Consider the following 17634-nt stretch of genomic DNA (forward strand, 5'->3'; position numbering starts at 1 on the left):
TTCTGAGGTTTCCTTTTTAAAAAAAAAAGAGAAAAAAAAAATATGTGGCTCGTTTTGTGTGTGGTTTTAAGCACTATATATATATGTCTATTGCACTATAGAATAAAATTTTTAAAATGAAATCAATAAAGTCATGACAAAGATTCTGCTGGTAATAAATTATGAACGTATTTCTCGCAGAGTAGCCTGAGGTTCAGTGTTTGTTCTGTTGTGTTGCGACCTACAACCCGCCTGTTCTTCCGATATAATTTTATCTGCTATCGGCTGTAGTCAGTCCAGTATTATTTTCAACATTACTTTGCTTGTATGGCTTATGAGGCTGATATTGCCCTAGTATGATGCCCCAACGGCAGGGGCGGACTGGCTATATGGGCATTTGGGCAAATGCCCGGTGGGCCGGTACTCAAATGGGCCTAAAGGGCCTCATGAATCCCACTATGGCACGCATTAAATTGTTACAGGTTTTATGATATTCTCATATATAAGGAGTTATATGAGCGTCATGCTAAAACATCTTTGACAGACTACTAATTAAATCTCACACATTTTCAAAAATAATGTAATAGCCTACATTCGTAGACAGTGCTATTAGTAGGCTTCATCCTTTTATGACCTACAAACATAGCGATTAAAAAGCAACATAAGGCCTATATATTTCTTATAAAGATATAGAGCGTGCATACAGTTATCAATACATTATAAAAAAAAATTACATAAGAGATTTTGAGAACAGATGGGCCTATAATAGGAGGCCCATCACATGATATACATTTTATGGGCTGTACTGTTAGAAATGCCTGGGCCGATTTTGATATCCAGTACGCCCCTGCCCAACGGTCAAACAGACAAAGAGATATGGGAAAGTGAAGATTTAAAATGTTTGTGATTGTTAAAAGTATTCGCGAAAATATACTAATACCCAGACTTATTTGTTTGTGTTCTCTAAAAAGTATAAATGCACAATTGATTTGTTGGTTTGTTATTAATAGAGCAGAATTTCATATCTGATGACATAGGCTGCAATTTCCCCACAATCCTCTTGTACTTCCAATTACTGCAGTGTCAATATTCTGCCAGCAGTTGAGAAATATCTGTGTCTCTTAAAAGTTCAAGTTTAATGTTCAGCCCAACAGTCTCGTCAACAAACAAGCAACAAATACACAAGAAATGCAATTTCAAAGAACTCTGCTTGCTATTCTAACTTTCGATACGCTTCAATGAGAAAAACAGATCGGGTCGTCTGCAAATAATCAGCTGACACGGGGTATCTCAGAATAACTGGCGTTAAGTTATAGATAGGCAATCCTTCGTGTGTCAGTGTTACATTGTTGTTTTATTATTTTTTGTAACTTTAATTTCTATTCCCGAGACTTCGACCGAGTTCTTTTCCGGCAGAGTGTCTGTGACAAGCCTCTTTCAGACTTAAAGTACACATATTTGTTTTCGGGTGCAAGAGAGGTGTAAACACATTTGCATATTAACAAGGGAGGAGCCTAAATAAGGGTGGACTCGGACTATTTATACAGCAAACTTCCATTATTGTTCATTCTAAATATAGATTTTAAATTTTATTCTCATGTCGTAGAAAAGCAAGGTGAAGGCATGCAAAGTTGTCCGGACAGATCACTGAACCATGAAGGTGATCGCGGCGTCCGGGCTAGAAATTTAACAATGAATATAATTAAAATCATCCGTACAAGAGACCGAACTTTGGGCATAATCAAAATAGTTCGGTAAGTGATTAAACAATGAAGGTAATCGAAAACGTCCTGACAAGTTAGTGAACAATGAAGGTAATCGAAAACGTCCAGACGAATGAACAACGAAGGTAATCGAAAACGCCCAGACATGTTAATGAACAACAGAGGTAATCGGAAACGTCCAGACAAGTCAGTGAACCATTAAAATAATCGAAAATGCCCAGACACGTAAGTAAGCAATGAAGGTAATCGAAAACGTCCAGTCTAGTGAGGGAGCAATAAAGGTGATGAATAACATCCGGGCGAAGAGTCTTGTGAAAGTAATTGAGGACGTCAGGGCAAGAGAACGAACTATCCGGACAAGTTACTAGGCCTAGTCCATAATCTGACAGGATACGCACACACAAAAACACACACATAACACACACACACACACACATACAAACACACAAGTCATCAAACCAACATCATCAAATCAACATCATCTATCCTATCAACATCATCTGTGATGTCAACATCATCTGTCCTATCAACATCATCTGTGATGTCAACATCATCTGCCCAAACAAGATCATCTGTGCTGTATATATTATCTGTCATATCAACATCATGTGTTCCATCAACATCATCTGTCCAATAAACATCATTTGTACTATCAACATTATCTTTCCTATCAACATCATGTGTTCCATCAACATCCTGTGTTCCATCAACATCATCTGTCCTATCAACATCATCTGTCCTATCAACATCATGTGTTCCATCAACATCATCTGTCCTATCAACATCATCTGTCCAATAAACATCATCTGTCCTATCAACATTATCTGTTCCATCAACATCATCTGTCCAATAAACATCATCTGTCCAATAAACACCATCTGTCCAATAAACATCATCTGTCCAATAAACATCATCTGTCCTATCAACATTATCTGTTCCATCTACATCATCTGTCCAATAAACATCATCTGTCCAATAAACATCATCTGTCCAATAAACATCATCTGTCCAATAAACATAATAAATGGTTCGCGTACAGAAGATAAAAAGTAACCGTTGCACAACAACTATGCAGAACTGTATTTTACATTCTTATTCTAGTTTTTGAGATCTACACGTGACAGAAGGACGGACGAACAGACGACACAAAACTAATGGCGGCTTTTTCTCTTTCCGGGTCATATTTTTAAAAAAAAGCTCTTTTGTGTAATGCGAACTGTCCATAAGCCGGCGATTTTTAAAAAGAATTTGGGCTTTAGAAAAATAGTTCAATGTGAAATTATGGAAATTTTGAAAAGCTTTTTTATTTTGTGCGTCACAGTCAGCCCCAATAGCGTCCACTAGATCTAGAACAAGGTCCATACGATAGAGCTCAATGTAGATTCCAATGCGTTGTTGTTGTTGTTGTTTTTTTCGCGCTCTTTTTTATTTAGTTACCACTGCTTGAGACATTCCTCCATGTTTGCGTACACACATACACAATTGGAGCTAAAAATAACGCCCCAGCGACGTCAAATGATCGCGAAGTTGAATGGAAACTAGGTCACGTCTGTACGTCAGAAATAAATAGATCAGGAAACACTGGGAGAATTTCTGAAGACACATTTTGCTATTTCGTGCCTGGCTAACCCAACTTGCATATATATTTATTAAGATGTCAATGAATTGATCGCTGAAGCGTAACTATGGGATATAATGTGACCTGAAGCTGTGGAGATATAGCAATAATTTAGTTATTTACAGGTTTTGTTGTCAGCATTTATTGACACGGGCAATTTGCTTTCTGTGGCTGCACCTTCTGTTTATTTGTTGCCAACTTTGGATCTACCCATTGCCGAAGAAGGTCACGTAATAACGTGATTATGGTTTTGAAAACCTTGAATAATTTGAAAATAAAAAATACATTGCCAATTTTTACACGGAAAGTTACGAATTGTAATGTGTTCTTTGTTTACTCTTTGATTGTTAAGATTCAAATAAAATACATTGAGGGAAAAAAAAAGATAAACCAATATGAAGAAATGTGGATGGGGTATAATGAAACCTAATGAAAAACGTAAGGAAAGGAAAAAAGAATTAGACTGACCTAAATTCTGAAATACATACGGTAGAATAAACAATTTCATGGACGCCAAAAAAAAGAGATTAATAAGCAAGTCTAATATAAAAAATACATTAAAAAAAGGGATTATACACGCGGAAGAGCTCCACATTTACAGCAACATATCTCAATAGTGTAAGATTTATTTTCCTTTTCGATACAAAACAAAATTAATTAAATAATTAATTACCATTATTTAATTAGCTATACGGTTAATTTAATTTTAATTCATATTTTATGCAAGGTTTCAACTTAATCCGAGAATGGGTGTGGGAGAAAAAACGTGTTCAAAATGTGTACCACACAGACAGAGCCTTGAAGACCTTGTGGTATGACCATAGAGTTTAAGTCTGCCTTCTGTAGCATCTCAACATCAAAGAATGTCAGTGAATTCAAACTGTGTATAACACACTGACAGAGCCTTGAGGACCTTGTGGTATGACCACAGAGTTTAAGTTTGCCTTCTGTAGCATCTCAACATTAAAGAATGCAGAGGCCTGTCAGTGAATGACATTCTATCCAAGCAAAGAAGAAGGATGAATGGAGAAAGACGGTTGACAGATCTTGTGTAATGCCCAAACGATCCTACAGACTAAGGGATAGGTGAAAGTCTCAATCCCATTGCTAGGATCCTCCTCCCTAGCTCTGCAGTCAGCGTCCAAGACTCACAAGCAGATAAGAACGTGGCCATGACCAGGGAGCACATCAGTCTGTTTTTGGTGCCGAGGGCTAAGCCTTTGTCTTTCCATAGTTAAAACTTTTTACTATTACTCATTGACCCATTGTTGATTACAACACATGAACCAGTCGAAAAACTGTTTTCCAATTTTATCAATTAATGTAATTAATTTTTTATATTGAGACAATACTAAACTAAGAGGAGGTAAGCCTTGTGTAGAGAATTAGGTCGTAGGCTATAAACTTAAAACTAACAATACATAATTTAAAAAAAAAAAAAACTCTTCTATTTTCATAAGTACTTGGTTAGCTCAGTGGCTAGATAGTCGGCCTTACATCATGTACGTTTGAACCCTCGACTTCGAATTCAGACTCGAGCAGCTTTATTTATTAATTAATTTTGGAAAAACAAGCACGGAAACATCCCAGCTACCACGTCTCCTTCTCCCCCCCCCCCACCCCAACCGATCAACACAAATGATGATGGGACCACAGCTAAAAGCATGAAAACTGATTAAAATATTCCCAGTCGAGCCAATCTATGTTTGTCAGTCTATCTAGATCAGTGTTTCCCAAACTTTTTATCTGAACAAAACACTTCGGTCATTCTGAGTATTTAGCGGAACACTTTGTATATAATTTAGAGATTAATTCACATGGTGGCCTACTAGTTAATTCTTCCAGTAGTTCGCGGAACACTCATTCAGGCCTCACTGAAAACTGGAGTCCCGCGGAACACAGTTTGGGAAACACTGGTCTAGATCTATTACAAATTAATTACATGATTGATCAAAACTAATTAATACTATTACATTTAGTTCTTATATTTTATTTGTTTTTCTTTTCAATTATTTATTTCACAACTTCACGACAGACGTTTGGACGTAAGTAAGATCGATGCGCGCATTAACTGAAGCGAGACGTGCTCTTGTGTCTCTGACTCTGCTATGGGCAGATGGACAGAACAGGGTGCGTCAGAAGACGCTCAATCAAGACAAGCTCGTTCAAACGAAATAAATATATATATATATATGAAATCGTCATGCCGACAGTCAAAACTGTTTGTTTACCCGATAACATCCCCCCGCCACCACTAGGAATCCCACCCCTTCTCCCACGCCCACACAGAACACACCCTAAAGCCAGTTCTTACATTTGTTTCCCACTCCCCCCCCCTTTTTGTACACATTGATATTTCACGCTCCGATGCCCACAGCCTAAAACGATAGGACTGGTTAAGTAAACTGCAGGTCCCATGTCCCGTTGTTTCAGTGTGGCTCGCCCCTCCCCTTTTACTTATTCACTGGACTTGTCTGAAGAGCAGAGATCTAGCGAAATGGGAGGACGTTAAAACTTTTTTTCTGTTCCTCCCAAACCCCCCCCCCCCTTCTCTTCTCTCTTCTTCTTTTCTTCTTCCCCCCAAAACATTTTATTCTTACTTTGTGTTCTACATGTGTTTCTTTCTTTCTTCTTTTTTTCTTTCTTCCTTTCTTCTTTTTTCTTTCTTCCTTTCTTCTTTTTTTCTTTCTTCCTTTCTTCTTTTTTCTTTCTTCCTTTCTTCTTTTTTTCTTTCTTCCTTTCTTCTTTTTTATTTCTTCCTTTCTTCTTTTTTTCTTTCTTCCTTTCTTCTTTTTTATTTCTTCCTTCTTCTTTTTTATTTCTTCCTTTCTTCTTTTTTTAATTTCTTTCTTCCTTTCTTCTTTCCTTTCTTCCTTCCTTTTTTTTTCTTTCGTTATTTCTTTCTTCCCGTCTTTCTTCTTTTTCTTTCTTTCTTCGTTTCTTTCTTCCTTTTTTCTTTCCTTCTTTCTTCCTTCCTTCTTTTCTTTCTTCCTTTCCCTCTTAAATAGACCCGCCACTTATACTCTCCGCCCTCCCTTCGTATTCATTTTGTCTTCTCTGCTATGCATTAAAAAAAAAAAAAAAGAATAGTTATTTATAGACACAAGGGAGAGAACCCCGCCCCAGTTATCGCTTTGACGACATTGTTATCAGTGTTGCGGCCATCACAAAACTTTTCAACAGTTAAGGGGAGTTTGTGTTTTGTCATTGTGAATAGCCTCGTCTGACGTTAGCAACCTTCTATGTTTGTTTAAACTGGAAGTTAGTTGGGTCAACATTAGAATATATACATCCTCTCTCTGGGATCCCTCAACTCTGGGAAACATAAAGAAACTAGAAAAAAATACAAAATAGAGGAGTGAGATTTATAACAAATGAATTTTCAAATTTGATTAGACCTGTAGTAGCACCTTTAGTAAAATCACTAAACTTAGAGACACTTCAGGACAGAGTAATAAATAGTAGAACAGATATAATACATCAAACATTAAACTATAATTTACAAATTAAAAAAAAAAAAAAAAACCGAGTCAAATTCTCAGAAATACTCAAAGATAGAGGCACATTTCTTATTTCATATGCTAGGTAAAATTCATACAAGTGGTCCTTCTTCTCTAATGTTGTTAGAGAATGGAATGGGCTGCCTGAATCAGACCGGAAAACCAAGGACTTAGCAGAGTTGTCACTATCATCATCTCTCTCTCTCTCTCTCTCCTTTTTTATATCCTTTTCTCGTTCTCTCACTCTTCCTCTGTCTCTCTTGCACTATGTACTCATCACGCCACCTAGCGGAAGATGCACCTCACAACGCGCCTATCAAGTGTCTTCTGACAATGTTTCATTTCTAATTAACGATGCGTCCTGTTCATTGCCTGACGTCATCAAACCTCTATTTGGACAACGGCTAATTGAGTGTGTCACATCCAACAAGATGTCTTTAATGAATGACTTAGTATATCCAGCTTGAACATGATGCAGACGCGAACAACAAAAAAAATCCAGAAACTCGGCGATAAAAAACATTAAATAAAACCTAACTTGAACTTGAATGATCTTAAACACTGATATGGAATATTTTGTCTACTTATACAGTTATTGAGTCATAAGAAGGGCGGGCTTACTACAGTGCAGGCTCAGAGGTCAGCCAGGCCTCACCCTTAATTTGATGTTTTAGAAAGTATTGTGATAAAATGTTTTGAACAACACAAAAAAAACAAAAAAAAAACATTTACAATAATTTTTAAAAAGAGACATTACCTCCTTCATAAATCATAAATCTTATAGAGCGACAATTTAGCTCTTAATAACTAGTGAATGTTAGATTTTTTTTAAAAAAAGGAACATTTTTTTAGCCCGCCACATTCCCCTCCCCCCTCCCCCGAGAAAAAAAATCCTGTGAAGTGAATGTATAAATCTACTACACTTTACAATGATAGGTAAGACAAATTTCCATACGGACAATAAAGATTATTATTATTATTATTATTATTATATACAACAACTGTCAAATTTCTAGGAAAATCGTTAGAGCCGTTTCCGAGATCCGAGTCCAGGTTCCACCCAGGTTCCATGAAGTTACGAATTGAATAGAGGCATTGTAAAAAATAAGACAGAAACTGAGATTCTTCACAAATGTCACACGCTTTTAGACTTATCAGTACTGTTAAGTACATTCTTATTGAAGCATTCCACAGAGGGTAGAGGGTTAAACAAACAAGAAAAACGTTACAAATGCAATACCTCCTTAATACAACGTATAGACCAGAGAGCCATTGTTCTTCTATTAATTACTGATGAATATTAAATTAACTCTTTCTCTGCGTGATTATTTTCCTCGTTCCGAATTTTTCATTTTTCTCATTTGTATTTTGCTATCTTGTTATGATTACACTTCAATAACTTTTTTGTTTGTAATCAGAAAATGTTATATTTTGGTATCGATTTATAAGGGAATGCACGATCTTTTTAAATAACAGAAATTAAAGTTAAATAAATCCAAAAATCAATTTAGTGTAATGGGGTCAAATCAACGCTGGCATCGTCAATTAGGAGAAAAGAGTTAAAAATACCATGTGTCGTTTACGACATTCATGTCCACCCTTCCAGGGTATTGAAGTTTCCAGTTTCCACGAAGTTACGACTCTAATAGAGGTATGTTTAAAAAAATGCCTAGGAATTCTCGCAGCTTAAATCCGGCCCTAATTTAATGTATGAATGCACTTAGAGAAATTAGTCAGTTTAAATTAAAATTACCAAATTGGATTAACTTTCTCCCACTCTATTTCTGCGTTCATAACATAAAATTTTACTAGTTTGTTTTTTTTTTAGTTGGAAAATTTACATCTTGATAATGTTTCCTCGGCACAGTGCTGGAAGCGATTAAAAAAAGTAAAGTAAAGTTCCCCTTTCAGATCTTGTGGTCTATAGGTCAGATGATGTAAAGGTCATCTCTTTCTGTGGCCTACGGTTAACGCGGGTGTCATGTGGCCAGCACAACGACCAACCGCCTTTACTTTTCCCCAACTAATGTCAGGTACCCATTAGAGCTGGATGGACTCTGAGGCGCCCGAAGATCCCGAAATTAAACATCCCAGTCTTTACCAGGATTCGAACCCGGGACCCTCCGGTTCGGAAGCCAAGCGCTTTACAGCTCAGCCACCGCGCTTCCTGGGAGCGATTGCATTTCCTTTTTTGTCTCATTGAAAACCACGCCCCATTTGAGACCACGCGTCACCCTATTTGACAAGTGCATTATGTGTCTGTAACGGAAGTCATTAAGTATAGGTTTACCGTCATGCAGACAAGGTTTCATTAGGACCAGCTAATAATTTGTATTGTGATATTCAAACTACGACCGCCGAGCCACATCCGGTAATCCCCAGAAATACGAGCGACTAAAACATCCCAAGCCTATTTTAAAAACATACCAACCTCTTCCCACTCCTTGCCCAGAAATGTTTTCGCTAAAAAAAAAAACGCGGGGAAGCAATTGGAGAGATTAAAACAGACATCCGCCATGCTGGTGAAAGAAGTGCACACATCGTGATTACGTCACACTTGGGAAACACGCATCACACGTATATTAATTTTTACATCACAGAAATGTTTTCGCTAAAACAAAAAACGTGGGGAAGCGATTGGAGAGGTTAAAACAGACATCCGCCATGCTGGTGAAAGAAGTGCACACATCGTGATTACGTCACACTTGGGAAACACGCATCACACGCATATTAATTTTTACATCACAGACTGAAATAAATTTAAAACTCTTTCCAAAAAAAAAAAGACAGTGTGATTTTGTATAGGTCTGCGTAATTAGAGATTTTCATACGTAGAGGAGAATCCATTAACAGCAAGCTCCTTTTTGGCGTATCCGGTGTTTGAAATACGGAAATATCTTATCTTCTTATCTTATATAATACAGACGTTACTTCAAAAAAGAAGATGATTACGTCCTACGCGTCATGCATTTAGTCATGCATATTAACCAATGACTTAAATTCTGCCAAGTCACTGGTTTTCCTGGCTAGCTCAGGCAACCCATTCCATGCTCTAATAGCACTAGGGAAGAAGGAGTATTTGTACAAATTTGTCCTAGCATATGGGACGAGGAATGTGCCTTTATCTTTGTGTCTTTCAGAGTATTTTATTAAATTTTGTTTTTGTATTTGAAGATTATGGTTCAGTGTTTTATGTATTATTGCTACTTTACTTTTGAGCCTTCTGTCCTGAAGGCTTTCTAAATTTAGTGATTTTACTAAAGGTGTTACTCTAGTCAAATGTGAATATTCGTTTGTTATGAATCGCACTGCTCTATTTTGTGTCTGTTCTAGTTTCTTAATGTTTTCTTGAGTTGAGGGGTCCCAAACAGAGGATGCATATTCTATTATTGGCCTAACCATTGTTAAATAACATTTTAGTTTTATGTTCTTATTTGATTTATAGAAATTTCTTTTAATAAATCCTAATGCTTTCTTTGATTTTTTTGTAGTTTCATCAATATGTGGATTCCATGACAGTTTTTCATTTATTATAACACCTAGGTATTTTGCGTTTTTAGTCTGTGTTACTGGTTTGCCATGAATAAGATAAGTGGAATTAATTTGTTTTAGTTTTTTTGTTACTCTTAACAACTGACATTTTTCTGGGTGGAAAGACATGCTCCAATTTGATTCCCATTTCTGTAATTCATCTAATTCTCTTTGTAAAATATCTGTGTCTTGTGTTGTTTTTATTGTTCTATATATTATGCAATCGTCTGCAAATAATCTGACTTTTGTTCCTGAACTAATGCAATTTGGTAAATCATTTATGTAAATTAAAAATAGTAGTGGACCCAAGACTGTTCCTTGAGGTACAAGTAAAAAATTTTTAAATGTAAATTTGGCTTGGCTAGACGTAGATCTAGAGCCAAAATCGGTTTCGCGTTTTTTGAAAGGACTATCGCGTTAGAGAATTTACGAATGTAAGGCACAGATTTATTGATTCAAGCGTTTAATAAATTAATGTTCAGGAAAATTGTGCGCATCGTCTTCTAAGTGTCGACATGGTGTAGATTTAAAGGCCTATAACTAGATCATTGGAATTATGCAATAAAAAAACCCCTGTTCTTTATTAAATTTAAATTTGCTTTAAGTTTATTGATAGATTATCTAAGCTTTGCTTATATTTTTACCTAAATGTAATATAAATTACGTCTAGTTTCTAGATTATATCTAGATTTTTTTGTAACAGAATATCTATGTTGTGCTCATCAGTAATAAAGAATGGAATTTTTGAAAATAAATAAGTCAAGGCCAATAACCAATGAGATAGTCTACGAATGTCTGTGTCAAATCTGTTGACATATGTTGTGTGACTTTGCAACCAATATATAGGCCAGTCTTCAGATAGCAAAGTTGATCTTTTTTTTATTTACGTCTGGAAGAGTTCCAATGTAAACTTTTGAGCCTACGGTAGGACTTAAAGTTATGATTCCAAAGGATTAGTCTTCCATCAATGTTTGTCCCGTAACGTAGTAGACCTCCCTATAGCTGACAGCTAATTAACATACGATAAGATAAGTAGACCAGCTAAAAAAAAATGTCTGAACGTTACAACTAGGATTTCTAAAATTAGCTACAGCAGTTTGAAAAAGTGATTATCTTGGAAGCAGGGCCGGTCTTAGGCCACTGCAACCTATGCGGCCGCAGTGGGCCCGCACTTTTATAGGCCCCGCGCGATGCGAATTTTGTTGGATAACTACTATCTACTGTAGATGGCTCGTAAAGTTAATTTGACAGAGATTTTGTACTTAGTAAAGTATGAATAAAATGCAAAGACGAATTTATTTTCTAATACAAAATCTAAATGTTCACTTATTATCCTTATCACAACCCAAATTAGGCCCCGCGCAATCCGTTTCGCATGCAAAGGGCCCCGCAACCTGTAGGACCGGCCCTGCTTGGAAGATGCAGATATGTTATACATATAATGGCAGCTATACAGTATTTTTAATGGAAGAAAATGGTTAAAGAGTTAAATAGTAAGATTTGTGGCCGAGCGGTATAAACCGCTAGTTTGCCTAGTTGGGGCTCTAGTTCAAATCCCGAACTGAGTTGTCTTTGCTAAAGGCAGCACTGAAACCTCCCGAATCTGAAACCCTATTAGTAAACTAAAAATGCTGAGATTTCTTCCTTAGAGCACGTGAAATTAAGCCGGCAGTGAGTTTTAAGGTCGCCTTGCCCCCCGTACAAGGACAGACCGATTGCCTTACATGGACCAGTTTTCTCTCTCTTTCAAATGCTTGTCCCGATCGTTCTTCATGCAGAACGCGTAAAGAATTTGGTCTACTGCAGCGGTTCTCAACCTTTTAAGCTCGGCGACCCATTTTTACAATCCCCCATTCTGCCGCGACCCCCCCCCCCAACACACACACACAGCAATAGAATAATAGACAATAACAATCCACATTTTCGATGGTCTTAGGCGACCCCTGGTAAATCGTCAATCGACCCCCAAGGGGTCGCGATCCACAGGTTGAGAACCCCTGGTCTTCTGTTTCTTCGTCCTCTATGTATTGGCGTCTTCTCGAAACCGTCAAAAGTAAACGAACCACCCCCCTCCCCCCACCCCTCATGGGTCCACGAGATTGGACCAGAGTGCACTGAGCATTAGAGTTGCGATGATTGACCACTCTGGCCAGGGCACAAACCACGGCCCATCCGAGTCGACAACCCCGCCAAGAAGCAATGCTGGACGATGCTAACAGACCACTCGACCAGTCAGTTAGTGTACTTATAATTTGGATGGCTGCCTTCTCGTATGCGCTGGAATGTCGTTCGTTCGTTCTGGGCTATGTAAATGTAAATCAGTGGTTCCCAAACTTTTTTGTCTCGTAGACCCCTTGCCATGTTTTCTGGTTTTCGGTAGACCCCCTGCTTAACTTATCCGGTACTGCAATTTTGCAAATTCACCAACTCCATTTTTTTAAAGTAATTTCTAGCTGTAGTGAGTAAAACAGTAAATAAGTAATTTCAAGCTACTTAGTAAGTTAGAGAGATATTTCTTTTTTATTATTAAATTCAATTTATACCAATTAAAATAACAATTGATATGTATTACTGGAACCACCAAACTCACTGGAAATGTGTGTTGTTGTTGTTTTTGCAGGTTCATCATCCGTTGCTACGGATATCATGTTTCATATAGGAATTTGTTGTTCTGTGAAGTAGTTCTTCAAACAATAAATATCAATTAATTAATTAATTGGCCTTAAGTATCACTGCAAAAGTTTTCGTAAAGAGCAGTTTCTTGTGTAGGCCTATTTCTTCATCTTTCACGTCTGGCTCAAATATTGGGTCCGCGGAACTGTTTTCTCAAACAGAAGAAGGGGTGAAGTAACGGGCGTCTAAACCAGTAGGCTTTGGGCAGGACGAACTCATTACCCTAGGCTTGCAACCCAACTAGCAACTGAATTGAACCCTCTGCTGCCTTGCAGCTATACCCAAACATGGGAACTGTTTCGTGGGTCAACCTCGAGGAAAAATAAGGAGCAGATGACCCTTAGGCAGTATGCAGCACACAGCGCTACCGCCAGTCAGAGCCTGTGAGGCCACTGATCCCAAATTGTATATGTTGTTTGCAAAGAATTACATATAACTCATACCACTGATGTGCATACTGTATTGTTGCTTAAAGAAATTTGTTTAATAATATCACATGAATGTTTGTGTAAAATACTTTTTAAAACTATTATAACAGCTGGTAAAATCAATGTTTTATCTATTGTTTTCCGTATTCGGCTATAAGTAAAGAGATCTTGTAAGACGCTCACAAACCACCATCTTCTCTATATGGTGTTGAAGAGAGATTTTGTGGGTCTAATTCTGAACTTTATCATTGAGAGTTCGAAAGTTTTTTAAAACCTTTATCTTTTTATCAGGGTGAAATCGTCTCAATCGATCTTCCAATGTAATTAGTTTCATATCGTCATAAAAAGTCACTTAGGCAACCACATGTTTGACAAGGATGAAATGAATCCCAATTTTAGATAACCAACGCTGTACAATCTATATTTCTTTTTGTTACATGTAGAAAAAATTACGCTATTTAAATAAGTATTGAAATTAAATACAACACATTTTGTTTTCAATAGCAGGATAAATATTGATCGGATTAACCAAAGTACAAATCATAAATTAGTGTAGAAAGTAATTACATTGATGAGATGTGAAAATTAAAGTCACGACCTGCTTAAATGAAATCCATTTTCGTAGACCCCCATGGACATCTCATAGATCCCCAATTTATTTTTTCACTTTCGTAGACCCCTTGGAACTCTTCGTGGACCCCTGGGGGTCTATATAGACCACTTTGGGAATCACTGATGTAAATGGTCGGAACTCAGACAAAAAAATCAACAAATTAACATTTTTCTGTTGATCTGTTGCGAAATTAACAAGAAAAATATTTTTTTAAATATATTTAAAAAAAAAAAACACAATTCTACCACTATTAAACTTTTTTAAATTTTTGGTTAGTGATTGAATCACTTACATCGTCAAAAGATAAAAAAAATATGCATTTTCTGATTCGACCATCGAGGAAGGTATATTTGTGCGATTATAATTTGGTATATTCATTATATGGATGGCTGCCTGGTCGTGCGGTTTGCACGCTGGACTGTCGTTCAGATTTATCGATGGTCCCGGGTTCAAACCCTGCCCGCTCCCATCCCCCGTCGTCCTGCGGGAGGTTTGGACTAGGAAGTAATTATCTTCAACTCTGAAGGAACATCCGAAACATGTAAAACATTTTACAAACATGGACAACTAGATCTAGCACTTCAAACATGAACTAGATTTAGAACTCATAAGATCTAGCCTAAATCCGTATGCAGATGTAATCTACATTACATTTACGTAAATATATAAGCAGCGCTTAGAAACTTCAATAAAATTGAAGCAACTTTAAATTTACTCATTTATTGGATTTACGGTAATACGGCTGACTACGCCATGTTGGCTCTAGGCCTAGATATAGTCTCCAGCCAAATTTACATTTTTATATTTTTTTACTTCGAAAAATTATAACGGTCAAACTAGAGTTGTTTTTTTTCCCAATGTGGCCAACCAAGCGCTAATTCTTTTCTCAGCGATATACATCAACTGTTAAATTTCTAGGAAAATCGTTAGAGCTGTTTTTTTAGATCAGATTTCGGCCCACCAACACAGGTTCCATGTAGGAGTGTCTTGAATAGAGGTATTGTAAAAAAAAAAAAAAAAAGGCCTATGTTGAACTAATTGTTGAACTAGTGATTTGCCTATGTTGAACTAATTGTTGAACTAGTGGTTTGCCTATGTTGAACTAATTGTTGAACTAGTGGTTTGCCTATGTTGAACTAATTGTTGAACTAGTGATTTGCCTATGTTGAACTAATTGTTGAACTAGTGGTTTGCCTATGTTGAACTAATTGTTGAACTAGTGGTTTGCCTATGTTGAACTAATTGTTGAACTAGTGGTTTGCCTATGTTGAACTAATTGTTGAACTAGTGGTTTGCCTATGTTGAACTAATTGTTGAACTAGTGATTTGCCTATGTTGAACTAATTGTTGAACTAGTGATTTGCCTATGTTGAACTAATTGTTGAACTAGTGGTTTGCCTATGTTGAACTAGTTGTTGAACTAGTGATTTGCCTATGTTGAACTAATTGTTGAACTAGTGATTTGCCTATGTTGAACTAATTGTTGAACTAGTGGTTTGCCTATGTTGAACTAATTGTTGAACTAGTGGTTTCATGCTTATGTCGCCTCTGTTAAGATTGTTGATAAAAGCGGAAGTGTTGTCGTATATGCTATGGTGTGAATGGGTCATGTGACCGATGACCACTGGGTAGCAAAGAGAAGATCAGAAATATTCCTTTTGAGAACCTTGATGGCCGGCATCATACAATAATCTCCCCCTAAAAAGTCTTTATTTTAAATATGCTTTCACTTTATAGCCACAGAAGGTGTGATTTGACTCTCTCTCTCTCTGTCTCTCTCTCTCTCTCTCTGTGTCTATGTGTGTGTGCCTGTGAAACGAATATCTCTAATGAAGGGAAGTCAGAAGCGGGACAATATTAGCATAAGAATATACAAAAGTACAATTGAAAAAGGCGTTGAAAGGAAATAGTCATCACCTGTCACAAGTTAATTCAATGATATTTAAACATTGTAACCTAGGATAATCATAAATAGGGCTATAGGAGCAGAAAAGGTTGATATTCATCAATTATTGCAGTAAATATATACATCATTATATATAACACACACCCAGAAACATAATTACGTTTACTTAAAAATTGCGATACGTTTAGTCACGTGATATCGGCAAGTCTAGTCACGTGGGTAGAAGAAAGGCGGAAAATCCGTTTTGAATATGTTTCAAATTTTTTTTTTCTTATATCTATATTTTTTTTTGTCACATTATTTATATAATTAAAAAAAAAAAAAAAAACTCTTCCCTATCGTATTTGATGGATCTCCTTCCTTCCTCAATGCTTATCAATATCAATTTATTTCCTTCATTCGATTGTCTTCCTACCATGGGCGGACTGGCTATATGGGCGTTCGGGCAAATGCCCGGTGGGCCGGTCCCCAAATGGGCCGGTATTACCACAACAATAATCTTTTTGTTTTAAATTACGTCTGTATTTTATAAGACAAGGGCCTCATTGATGTCTCTAAGGCACGTATTAAATAACTGTATGCATGCAACTGTATCGATACATTTTCTAAATAAATAGAATCATTTTGAGGACAGGTAGACCTAGAATTGTGTGCCCATCGTATAATATACAATTTATGGGCTGGATGGTATAGAAATGCCTGGGCCGATCTTGACACCCAGTCCGACCCTGCTTCTTACCTCTTTTAAGTTTCTTTTTTTTCAAATGAGTTCCATTTTTTGTGGGTTTTTTTTTTACAAATTTCCAAATGCGAAAACATAAAACAGTGATACCCAACACAATTCAATCTGCGGGCCATTTTATTTTCCAACACCAGTGTCGCGGGCCACATGATTGGAAAAGATGCAAAAACTTAACGAAATTGATCCAAAACTATTTTATTTCAAACCTGAGAAGCTAGTACTTACAATGAATTATTGGGAGATTTGAATTTTCCCTTTACACTTGAAAAAAAATGGCCTAAGTTCTGTTTATATTTTGATTTTGTTTTTTGAAACAGCCTCAGACTTTCTTTATAAAAACAAACATGTTGGCTAGCAATGGTATTATGTTCTACAAAAACGTAAAGACACGTTCACCTTGCCTTGTAGATTGTATAGTCCTATCTCATGAACGCACAAATGTTAAAAGCCTTGGTAGTAATCCATTAGAAAAAAAGCGAGGGCTCTAATGTAGGTAAAGATACATCTTTTTTTTTTTTTTTTTTTTTTGGGGGGGGGGGATAGTCTATATCTTGTGCCGACGTTTCGGTGGGCCGCCGGAGCTGGCCCGCGGGCAGTATTTTGGGCATCACTGTTATAAAAGAATTATAATAACCTCAAGACTAAAGTTCCAATAGTACAAGTCTTGGCTGCCTGGCGTGTCATTACAATGAACCTTGCTTGCTCCTCCGCTAGCCATACTACAAGAACGCAATAATTTTGGTTTGAAAAATTCGAGAAAAAAGTAAATTAAAATATTACAAAACAAACAATTCAAGTTCGAATATTACAAACTCATCAATGCTCAGGAACTGAGAGACCCATGAATCTTAGCTTCTATGAAAACGTGAATAATGCTTTACAAATTAAGTAGTAAAGTATTATTTCCGATTTGATTTACA

The sequence above is a fragment of the Biomphalaria glabrata genome, chromosome 16, assembly GCF_947242115.1.
Source record: "Biomphalaria glabrata chromosome 16, xgBioGlab47.1, whole genome shotgun sequence".
In the NCBI taxonomy this organism is placed as follows: domain Eukaryota; kingdom Metazoa; phylum Mollusca; class Gastropoda; family Planorbidae; genus Biomphalaria; species Biomphalaria glabrata.